The sequence below is a fragment of the Nycticebus coucang genome, chromosome 24 (genome assembly GCF_027406575.1).
Source record: "Nycticebus coucang isolate mNycCou1 chromosome 24, mNycCou1.pri, whole genome shotgun sequence".
Taxonomy (NCBI): Eukaryota; Metazoa; Chordata; class Mammalia; order Primates; family Lorisidae; genus Nycticebus; species Nycticebus coucang.
Window position 1 is genome coordinate 14,744 of NC_069803.1, and position 8,646 is coordinate 23,389.

An 8,646-nucleotide genomic window follows, 5' to 3' on the forward strand; every position below is an offset into this window, starting at 1 on the left:
TGAAAGTACACTAGGAGAAAGGTGAGGTGAGGCCTCGTATCACCCGGGCAAGATGACGCTCTAGGTTTACAACTGCAGAAAGCGAACTGAGCACCGTGATCACCCTGCAGAGGATTGCTCGCTGGACGTACAGCAGCACAAAGCTGAGGTGAGGAGACGCATCACCCTGGGAAGGATTACTCCCTTTAATTACAGTAGCAGAAATGCGTTGTTATGGCTCGAATCACCCTTGGCAGGATTACTCGCTGACGGTATGCGGAAAGACGCGGTACGGACTCGGATCGTCCTAAATAGGACTACTCAATGGATGTACAGTAGCAGTAGGACGAGGTGATGACTGTAGCAGAAAGATGAGGAGAAGAGTTCTGGCTGGATTAACACTCTCCAGAAGGAATGACGAAGACGCAGGTGTTCTGGGAAAAGAGTTCAGTATGGAAGAACACAGTCAGAAATACGATGTTTGGACTCGCTTGCAAAGCATACTGCCTGTTATATGCTAGAGTACGGAAGCAAAATTCTTTTTTTGTTTTTTTTGTTTTTTTTTTTTTTTACATGCAAGCAGTATATATTTATTATTCGTGGATGGTCAAAAGCTACAAGGCCCATTATTATGAGTAACCACACATATGAAATATCACTTAGCAACATGGAGTGAAAAGGACAGTTATATTTTTATATTAAAAAAGTGCAAGTTCGCACACACCGTTTCTCTCAAGTGTTCACTGCATACTTCTACAAAAGCAGGAGGCATCAAGCTGTAGAAGTTCCAGTATACATAATATGTTGAAATATGTCAAGCATAAAAACTGTATGTTACATTGCAAAAATAAAGTTTCTCTCTTCAAACATTTTGTTCTGAGCTCAAGCAAAGCAAATGACGAACACCAGTGATTTTCATATTATTTCACACACTTTAAAATAATCAACATAAAAGGGTAAATAATTGCAAAAACCCTGAAAATGTGGAATTATGGGAATGAATACATCTCATCAAAGAAAAGTCTACAGCAGATCTGTTTCATCCTGGTTCTCAAATAGTTAAGAATCATAACTTATTATTCTCAAAATGCGAGTTAAGCCATAACAAACAAAATGATAAACAGAAATATCATTACTGCAAACAAGGCAACGTTGCCTTTTATTTCTTTAGACCGATTCACTAGAGCAAGAGCATCATTTACCTGAAAGATCATAAGAGTCACAGTTAAGGAGTACTCATACAAAACTATTTCCTTTCTTCTTTAAAAAGTGCCGCATACTGTACTTTTCATTACAAATAAAAAAAAAATAATAAACAAAGCCAACAAACTAATGAAAGACTGTTTGTCTCCATCTCTTGTCAATGAGAAAAGGCCAAAGTGCTTCTTGGATTCCAATTCGAGATGGTGTTCGCAGGCCGATGCCCAAAGTCTCTAATTTGGAGCAATCAAGCTGAGCATTTCTTGGACGCTGTGCTCCTTAGGACAGGGCTGTCAGTAATAGGTCCTAAGTGACTGCTAGGGAGATTGACGGCATCTGCAATTGCACATGCCATTTCATACTTAGTCATTTTTTCATTGCCAGACCAGTGAAAGGTTCCCTGAATCGACGGATCCAGCATCCTCTTCTCTGCTAGCTGCCGACACACAGTAGCTTACATCTTTGACATGAGTGGGAAACCTCTGCTGCCAGTGGTCCATGTTTGCTGACTTGTTGCTGAACTGCACTTTATCAAACATAAGAGTCACAGCACTTTCTTCAAGCTTCTCAACTTCTCCGTACAAAACAGGAAACCACAAAACAGCAGCTCCTAAATTGTTCTCCAAGACAGCTTTTTCTCCTTCTAATTTTGTTTTGCCATACAAATTTAGAGGATTTGGTATGTCTTCCTCCCTATAAGGTGGATTTGTTCCATCAGATACATGATCTGAGCTAATGCAGATGAGAACTGCTCCAATTGCAGCTGCTTCCTTAGCTAAATCCCCAGAAGCATCCACATTAAGTTGAGAAGCAGCATCTGGCTGATTTTCTACAACATCTGGTCTTCTCTCTGCTGCACAATGTACTATGACATGGGGCTGAAAATCATAAACAATGTGATGAACCGCATTAGAATCCAATAGCTTAACCTGTTCAAATTTTGGTCTTGCTCTTCGAAAACCACAGCCAACAGCATGCCAATTATTCTGCTGAAATTCCTTGAATACAGCTCTGCCCAGAAGCCCAGTGGCACCAGTAACTGTAACCCGTCTATTAGGGATGTTAACTTCCTCCTCCGCTAGCCGGCAGCTTCCAGGATCAAAGTGGATGGAGAGCTCCTTCGGCCGCCCCACCATGCCCGCCGTCTTCGCGCCGCGGCCACAGCGGCCGCAATCACGATTGCCGCGGGCCTTAGCTCAGTCGCCTTCGGCCCGCCTCTCTCAGGCCTGGGGGGGGGGGGGGTGGAGCAAAATTCTACTGTCACTGAAGTTGTGCACTAGGAGGCAACGTAGTTGGGACATCGGCTTCGGAGCGCATACGCATTGATGTTCCCTCAGCAGCACTGTTGAGTTACAGGTACGAACTATTCAAGATTTCCCTGGTAGAGTTTGCGCTGTGGAAACCCTGTTGCGTGATGCGACGTGCCGTGGAAGTTGGGAAAAGTCTTTCCTGGGCTTACGCTTACGCTTACGCTTGTAAGCGTTCTTCAATAGAAGAAACTTTTTCCCTCCGTGAAGCATACTGCAGCTTATATGCTAAAGTGAGGCTAAACTGCTGTCCTCACTGCCATCAGGCACGTTGCGGACAGGAATTCCTCATCAGTAATTATGAGAGAGTCATATGTGCGACCTGAACAAGTATTCTTTGCAATAGATCGCACGTTGAAACACGCTGATGTGTTTAGAAATAAAGTGACAGTGAACCGTCTGGGCAGCTAGGTATTGTGAAATTTTTAAAAAGGCATTCACGGGTAGCTCTAAATTGCATGACCTAAGAGAAGAAACTGCTTTCCTCTGCCAGTAGGATACTGCCAGGTACGCTCTGCTTATCTCACCGACACCATGCACACGGTTGAATGGCCATTGGCTATGTTTGTCCTCACCTCTCCCTTCTCCTAGTATGTCACACATGACTCTCGTCCTCTGCTACCGGAGTCCTCAACTCTCCTTCAACCTAATGTGCAACCAGACACTTTTTCACGTTGCAACCCTATCCTCATGACTCATTTCTGCTAGTGTGCACGCAGACAGCAGTCCTTTCACAGAGCACCTGAGTTCCCACCTCGCATTCGGGCAGTGTTCAATCACATGACATGCCTCTGTGAGAGCACCCGACTGCTCACGTAAGCTTTCAAGTAATGCATGGCCATAGAGACCACACTCCTGTCCGAACACACCCGAGTCTGCATTGCTCCTTTCTGCCAGCTTGAAAGAGACAACACTCCTTCCATACAGAACCTGAGGACTATCGTGTCCTCTGAAAGGAGTGCTGTCTGGATGCACATAGCACAAAGGCGGGGTGAGGACTACGCTCACACTGCAGAGGTTCACTAGCTGAAAGTACACTAGGAGAAAGGTGAGGTGAGGCCTCGGATCACCCGGGCAGGATGACTCTCTAGGTTTACAACTGCAGAAAGCGAACTGAGCACTGTGATCACCCTGCAGAGGATTACTCGCTGGACGTACAGCAGCACAAAGCTGAGGTGAGGAGACGCATCACCCTGGGAAGGATTACTCCCTTTAATTACTGTAGCAGAAATGCGTTGTTAGGGCTCGAATCACCCTTGGCAGGATCACTCGCTGACTGTACCCTAGCAGAAAGACGCGGTGCGGACCCGCATCGTCCTGAATAGGATTACTCAATGGATGTAAAGTAGCAGTAAGACGAGGTGATGACTGTAGCAGAAAGATGAGGAGAAGAGTTCTGGCTGGATTAACACCCTCCAGAAGGAATGACGAAGAGGCAGGTGTTCTGGGAAAAGAGTTCAGTATGGATGAACACAGTCAGAAACACGATGTTTGGACTCGCTTGCAAAGCATACTGCCTGTTATATGCTAGAGTAGGGGAGCAAAATTCTACTGTCACTGAAGTTGTGCACTAGGAGGCAACGTAGTTGGGACATCGGCTTCGGAGCGCATACGCATTGATGTTCCCTCAGCAGCACTGTTGAGTTACAGGTACGAACTATTCAAGATTTCCCTGGTAGAGTTTGCGCTGTGGAAACCCTGTTGCGTGATGCGACGTGCCGTGGAAGTTGGGAAAAGTCTTTCCTGGGTACCTATGTAAGCGTTCTTCAATAGAAGAAACTTTTTCCCTCCGTGAAGCATACTGCAGCTTATATGCTAAAGTGGGGCTAAACTACTGTCCTCACTGCCATCAGGCACGTTGCGGACGTGGCTGTTGGCTAATAAACCTAAATTGGTCAGGGATGCATACGTATTAGTGTTGCCTCATCAGGAATTATCAGAGAGTCATATGTGCGACCTGTACAAGTATTCTTTGGAATAGATCGCACGTTGAAACACGCTGATGTGTTTAGAAATAAAGTGCCTGTGAACCGTCTGGGCAGCTAGGTATTGTGAAATTTTTACAAAGCCATTCACGGGTAGCTCTGAATTGCATGACCTAAGAGAAGAAACTGCTTTTCTCTGCCAGTAGGATACTGCCAGGTATAAGCTAGAGTAGTGGAGCTCTGCTTACCTCACCGACACCATGCACACGGTTGAATGGCCATTGGCTAAGTTTGTCCTCACCTCTCCCTTCTCCTAGTATGCCACACATGACTCTCTTCCTCTGTTACCGGAGTCCTCAACTCTCCTTCCATGTAACGTGCAACCAGACACTTTTTCACGTTGCAACCCTGTCCTCATGACTCATTTCTGCTAGTGAGCACGCAGACAGCAATCCTTTCACAGAGCACCTGAGTTCTCACCTCGCATTCGGGCAATGTTCAATCACATGACATGCCTCTGTGAGAGCACCCGACTGCTCACGTAAGCTTTCAAGTAATGCATGGCCATATAGACCACACTCCTGTCCGAACACACCCGAGTCTGCATTGTTCCTTTCCGCCAGCTTGAAAGAGGCAACACTCCTTCCATACAGAACCTGAGGACTATCGTGTCCTCTGAAAGGAGTGCTGTCTGGATGCACATAGCACAAAGGCGGGGTGAAGACTACGCTCACACTGCAGAGGTTCACTAGCTGAAAGTACACTAGGAGAAAGGTGAGGTGAGGCCTCGTATCACCCGGGCAAGATGACTCTCTAGGTTTACAACTGCAGAAAGCGAACTGAGCACCGTGATCACCCTGCAGAGGATTGCTCGCTGGACGTACAGCAGCACAAAGCTGAGGTGAGGAGACGCATCACCCTGGGAAGGATTACTCCCTCTAATTACAGTAGCAGAAATGCGTTGTTATGGCTCGAATCACCCTTGGCAGGATTACTCGCTGACGGTATGCGGAAAGACGCGGTACGGACTCGGATCGTCCTAAATAGGACTACTCAATGGATGTACAGTAGCAGTAGGACGAGGTGATGACTGTAGCAGAAAGATGAGGAGAAGAGTTCTGGCTGGATTAACACTCTCCAGAAGGAATGACGAAGACGCAGGTGTTCTGGGAAAAGAGTTCAGTATGGAAGAACACAGTCAGAAATACTGTGTTTGGACTCGCTTGCAAAGCATACTGCCTGTTATATGCTAGAGTACGGAAGCAAAATTCTTTTTTTGTTTTTTTTGTTTTTTTTTTTTTTTACATGCAAGCAGTATATATTTATTATTCGTGGATGGTCAAAAGCTACAAGGCCCATTATTATGAGTAACCACACATATGAAATATCACTTAGCAACATGGAGTGAAAAGGACAGTTATATTTTTATATTAAAAAAGTGCAAGTTCGCACACACCGTTTCTCTCAAGTGTTCACTGCATACTTCTACAAAAGCAGGAGGCATCAAGCTGTAGAAGTTCCAGTATACATAATATGTTGAAATATGTCAAGCATAAAAACTGTATGTTACATTGCAAAAATAAAGTTTCTCTCTTCAAACATTTTGTTCTGAGCTCAAGCAAAGCAAATGACGAACACCAGTGATTTTCATATTATTTCACACACTTTAAAATAATCAACATAAAAGGGTAAATAATTGCAAAAACCCTGAAAATGTGGAATTATGGGAATGAATACATCTCATCAAAGAAAAGTCTACAGCAGATCTGTTTCATCCTGGTTCTCAAATAGTTAAGAATCATAACTTATTATTCTCAAAATGCGAGTTAAGCCATAACAAACAAAATGATAAACAGAAATATCATTACTGCAAACAAGGCAACGTTGCCTTTTATTTCTTTAGACCGATTCACTAGTGCAAGAGCATCATTTACCTGAAAGATCATAAGAGTCACAGTTAAGGAGTACTCATACAAAACTATTTCCTTTCTTCTTTAAAAAGTGCCGCATACTGTACTTTTCATTACAAATAAAAAAAAAAATAATAAACAAAGCCAACAAACTAATGAAAGACTGTTTGTCTCCATCTCTTGTCAATGAGAAAAGGCCAAAGTGCTTCTTGGATTCCAATTCGAGATGGTGTTCGCAGGCCGATGCCCAAGGTCTCTAATTTGGAGCAATCAAGCTGAGCATTTCTTGGACGCTGTGCTCCTTAGGACAGGGCTGTCAGTAATAGGTCCTAAGTGACTGCTAGGGAGATTGACGGCATCTGCAATTGCACATGCCATTTCATACTTAGTCATTTTTTCATTGCCAGACCAGTGAAAGGTTCCCTGAATCGACGGATCCAGCATCCTCTTCTCTGCTAGCTGCCGACACACAGTAGCTACATCTTTGACATGAGTGGGAAACCTCTGCTGCCAGTGGTCCATGTTTGCTGACTTGTTGCTGAACTGCACTTTATCAAACATAAGAGTCACAGCACTTTCTTCAAGCTTCTCAACTTCTCCGTACAAAACAGGAAACCACAAAACAGCAGCTCCTAAATTGTTCTCCAAGACAGCTTTTTCTCCTTCTAATTTTGTTTTGCCATACAAATTTAGAGGATTTGGTATGTCTTCCTCCCTATAAGGTGGATTTGTTCCATCAGATACATGATCTGAGCTAATGCAGATGAGAACTGCTCCAATTGCAGCTGCTTCCTTAGCTAAATCCCCAGAAGCATCCACATTAAGTTGAGAAGCAGCATCTGGCTGATTTTCTACAACATCTGGTCTTCTCTCTGCTGCACAATGTACTATGACATGGGGCTGAAAATCATAAACAATGTGATGAACCGCATTAGAATCCAGTAGCTTAACCTGTTCAAATTTTGGTCTTGCTCTTCGAAAACCACAGCCAACAGCATGCCAATTATTCTGCTGAAATTCCTTGAATACAGCTCTGCCCAGAAGCCCAGTGGCACCAGTAACTGTAACCCGTCTATTAGGGATGTTAACTTCCTCCTCCGCTAGCCGGCAGCTTCCAGGATCAAAGTGGATGGAGAGCTCCTTCGGCCGCCCCACCATGCCCGCCGTCTTCGCGCCGCGGCCACAGCGGCCGCAATCACGATTGCCGCGGGCCTTAGCTCAGTCGCCTTCGGCCCGCCTCTCTCAGGCCTGGGGGGGGGGGGGTGGAGCAAAATTCTACTGTCACTGAAGTTGTGCACTAGGAGGCAACGTAGTTGGGACATCGGCTTCGGAGCGCATACGCATTGATGTTCCCTCAGCAGCACTGTTGAGTTACAGGTACGAACTATTCAAGATTTCCCTGGTAGAGTTTGCGCTGTGGAAACCCTGTTGCGTGATGCGACGTGCCGTGGAAGTTGGGAAAAGTCTTTCCTGGGCTTACGCTTACGCTTACGCTTGTAAGCGTTCTTCAATAGAAGAAACTTTTTCCCTCCGTGAAGCATACTGCAGCTTATATGCTAAAGTGAGGCTAAACTGCTGTCCTCACTGCCATCAGGCACGTTGCGGACAGGAATTCCTCATCAGTAATTATGAGAGAGTCATATGTGCGACCTGAACAAGTATTCTTTGCAATAGATCGCACGTTGAAACACGCTGATGTGTTTAGAAATAAAGTGACAGTGAACCGTCTGGGCAGCTAGGTATTGTGAAATTTTTAAAAAGGCATTCACGGGTAGCTCTAAATTGCATGACCTAAGAGAAGAAACTGCTTTCCTCTGCCAGTAGGATACTGCCAGGTACGCTCTGCTTATCTCACCGACACCATGCACACGGTTGAATGGCCATTGGCTATGTTTGTCCTCACCTCTCCCTTCTCCTAGTATGTCACACATGACTCTCGTCCTCTGCTACCGGAGTCCTCAACTCTCCTTCAACCTAATGTGCAACCAGACACTTTTTCACGTTGCAACCCTATCCTCATGACTCATTTCTGCTAGTGTGCACGCAGACAGCAGTCCTTTCACAGAGCACCTGAGTTCCCACCTCGCATTCGGGCAGTGTTCAATCACATGACATGCCTCTGTGAGAGCACCCGACTGCTCACGTAAGCTTTCAAGTAATGCATGGCCATAGAGACCACACTCCTGTCCGAACACACCCGAGTCTGCATTGCTCCTTTCTGCCAGCTTGAAAGAGACAACACTCCTTCCATACAGAACCTGAGGACTATCGTGTCCTCTGAAAGGAGTGCTGTCTGGATGCACATAGCACAAAGGCGGGGTGAGG

The 8,646-nt window shown here is 45.3% G+C and overlaps 2 pseudogenes across 2 annotated transcripts; both read right to left on the reverse strand.

Annotated features, from left to right (window-relative positions):
• Positions 1 to 606: 606 nt before the first annotated feature.
• Positions 607 to 2,384, reverse strand: LOC128576401 (methionine adenosyltransferase 2 subunit beta-like; annotated as a pseudogene). Its single transcript, XR_008377364.1, has one exon. The product of XR_008377364.1 is annotated as a methionine adenosyltransferase 2 subunit beta-like (transcript).
• Positions 2,385 to 5,770: 3,386 nt separating this feature from the next.
• LOC128576451 (methionine adenosyltransferase 2 subunit beta-like) lies at positions 5,771 to 7,548 on the reverse strand (annotated as a pseudogene). The gene has a single exon (XR_008377373.1). The product of XR_008377373.1 is annotated as a methionine adenosyltransferase 2 subunit beta-like (transcript).
• Between the last annotated feature and the right edge of the window lie 1,098 nt (positions 7,549 to 8,646).